Genomic DNA, 3623 nt, shown 5'->3' on the forward strand with positions numbered 1-3623 from the left:
TCCCTCTTTTCCCTCCGACATTCGTGGCCTTCCACCCCTTCCGCCTCTTTCTCTACCTCTTCTACCTTCTCCTCCTTCACCTCCTCCTACGGCTTTTCCGCCTCCCCGCGCAAGCTCTCGCCCATCCTTCGCGACTCACCTACCTAAACCCTCCCCTCCTTCCTCAATCTCTCCTCGCCCTCGTCCTTTTCTCAACCCCGACACCCTTCCGCTCTCTTTCTCGCCGCCACCGCCTCGCGCCGTCTCACTTCCGCTCTCTCTTTCTCTAGGCCTTTACCTCGAAATGCTCCCGCCGACAAACAAACCGCAGACACTTTGCAGTTTTACGCAATCGTAAGTTTCTTCATTTGTTTGCTCGTTCAACGTTGATTCAAATGTTGTTGTACGCGCGTAGCGGCAAAGATGTATCAGCGCAAAAGTCCTCGTCATACGATAAATAATAGACAATGACAAAAAAAGAAATGCACAAGGAAATGAGAAGCACGAATACTTTATGAAACTTGAAAGAAAACGTGCTAGCAGCATATTTATTTTTATACCTTTTTTTTTTGCTCGCATCTTTTTTTTTAATTTCGTGCAAACGAGAGGAAATATCGACACGGGAGGAGATGGTCTATGTTTCTTTTAGGAGGAGAAAAAAACAAATGTATCAAAAATATCGAGCTAGACGAAAGGCGAAAGCTAGAATTGTTTTCTCTTGATGCAAGCGAGGAGCGAGCAATGCAGGCGAGCAGCGACACTCTACAACTTTATGCACTTTCCTTTACTACTCGGCGGAGGGCTAGGTGAATGAGCGAGCGCAGTGGAGGGGGTTAGTCGACGCCAAAATTGCTTCCAGTGTCGAGTTGCTCGAGGAAACTTTGGATTTTGGGCGAGAGGTGGGTGAGGAAAGGTGAAAGCCGAGAGAGAGAAGGCGCCGGAGTACAAGGTCACGCGTTGAGTCAGATTATTAACTTTTCCCCCCTAGGAGAGAGAGATTCTAAACGAATCTATGCATCTCGCCAAGACGAACCAATGGTACTTGTAGAAATACATAGAACGGATGCTCATTGAAAAATTTAAATAAAATAAAAATTTGATTCTCTAAATATAATAAACCTGTGATAAAAATAAAATAAAATTGACGTCTCTAAGTAATCAATTTAACTATAGATAATTACAAATCTGAATATATCAATTTATTCTTTATGTCACAGTAAATTGTCTAAATTCGATTTCTATGCTTTAGACTGGCGTAGGACGGATAGAAGCGGCTCAAAAGAGTGTCATTTCGTTTCTCGAAATCCTATCTGTATCTCTGCACACGCATTAATCGCTTCATGTATATATACACACATACGCACATACGTCTATACACACATGTATTTACGCGTATAAGGGACGTCTTGTACGATACGGGAGTCAGAGCACAGAGCCGTCGTCCGGATGGGGCGTCGAACGATGAGAGGGTCGTGGACGAAGGGTGGGCCGCGACGGGGGAGGGAAATCGGGCGGAGTGCGGGAATGATGCGGGGCGAGGTGGGACGGATGAGGGGGGTGGGAGGGAAAGGGAAGAGAGAAGTAGGAGAGCAGTATCTTGGAGACTTCGCACTGTATCTTGAAATGAGTTTTGTTGGATCAATAAGTTCCACTATAAGAACACTCTCGCTCTGTCCCGGGGTGTATCGGGGTGTTGGTTCTATCCGTGTTTATCTGTGTCTGCAAATAGATACACGGCGTACATGGGTCCACCCCCTCTTCCCCATCCCTCCTTCGTCTCCCTTTTCTCTTCACTTCTCTCTTCTGTCTCACGCCTCTCCCGTCTCTCCCGTCTCCCCCTATCTATGTACCCGCCGCCGCGCCACTCAACTATGTACGAATAGGATAGTCGCTACAAGCATTTCGAGATGAGTCGAACTCAATCTCGCGGCAGACACACGCCGCGTAGTCTTATCCAGAACGAATTCACCGTCTTCCGGTAATCACGTGAATATGGATACGCGGAGTTTCTGTAATTAACGGCGACGTCATCGCGCGAGACAGACGACACGACCTGGAGGGAGCGACGGACGAATCGAACTCTCCTCCCCTCCTCTCCCCTCCCCTCCTCCTCCTCGCCCCAAAATTTAGATTACAATGAAAGAACTGAAGGATGATTAATCCTGCCGATCAAATAGCAGAACGATGGTACCGATGCAATTTTTAAATGCCACGTAAACATGATGACGCTGACACAATCGCGTGATTGGCAGAGCTTTAGAAGCTTGGTCCCGTCGTAATCCCGGAAGTTTTCTTTTCTTTTTGACAAGTACGTTAGGAGCTCGACGTCTCTATATATGATTGAAATATTGTAGACTCAACTATCGCGGGGCTATTTTTCAAGCGTACGATTCCCGTTCGAACCAACGCCACGTTGAGACTTTTCAGGCTTCGGAAACACGAACCGCGCGCGTTTCACTGCACGCGATTGTTGTGATTTACTGCCATTTAAAACATAGTCTTGTTTAGCATAGAAGTTATTGACACCAATACTGAGTCAGTTAATCGTATGTAATCTTCTCTTGTTGTTTTTCAAAAAAATCGATCTTTCTCTCTTTTGTACATTCGAGGATGAGAAAACGCTTTAATATGCAGCATTAAAAAAACAAGAAAGTAATCGAATTTTAAAATAATTTAAGCGATGGAGGATTGTAACATGGAATTGTTTCGATAAAATTAGGTCAGCGTCATGTTCTTTCCGAAATAATCACAGTTTTGGAGTCAGCCTGTACCAATGCCAGGGTAGCATTACCGTATGTACCGATAGAATACAATCTATACCCAGCGTCGGGGGTGCCGCTTACATAAGAGACCACTCTTCCTCTCTTCCTTCCTCTTTCTCTCTCCCCATCTCTCTCTCTCTCTCTCTCTCTCTCTCTCTTTCACACTTTAGACGAAGTACACAGTAAACAGGTACACATTGTATACGCATTCACGTATACATTGAAATCCAACCAAGCAGCGCAGCCAACCAAACGGGTGGGCTGCAGTGTCGCAGTGGAACTCGTAGATAGGGGTAACAATTGCTATCGGCCCGTAACAAATGCGCGGCAACCTGCGTTCGCAAGCTACGCCATCGGAACCTTTCTCCCCCCTTTCCCTCCACCTTCCTTTTCCGTTTATCCGCTCTGTCTCTTCCCGCACCCGCCGCGAGACGACTACGGCGATCATTATATTTCCTGATTAAAATAACACTAATGCTCTCCTCCGGGTTTTGCAATTCGAGATTCCGACCCAGCTACGATCCGCCACCGTTTCTCGGTCGGTCCTCTTCGTGTTTATATCTCTCGCACCCGCGCTACCGATCCACTATCGTTTGCTCGGTATTTGCACAACGACGCTTCGAGCCGTGCGATTCTTGGCTTGGTGCCTGCGTCTTGACTTACGGCGTTCATAAGAACCTCGTAAGTTAGACGTTTGAATTCGAGCGTGATTGACTCCGCGACAGGAACAAATAATCATTTCTGCATTAAATGTAAATATTTTCTTTAATCGGAAAAATTATTAATATACATTTATATATTTTGTTATCTGTATTTTTAATTTTTGTCTTTCTGTAAATTTTGAATAATACGAAAAATTGAATATAATAGGAACTGTTTTGT

This window comes from Formica exsecta, unplaced genomic scaffold, assembly GCF_003651465.1.
Source record: "Formica exsecta isolate Colony F162 unplaced genomic scaffold, ASM365146v1 scaffold393, whole genome shotgun sequence".
In the NCBI taxonomy this organism is placed as follows: Eukaryota; Metazoa; Arthropoda; class Insecta; order Hymenoptera; family Formicidae; genus Formica; species Formica exsecta.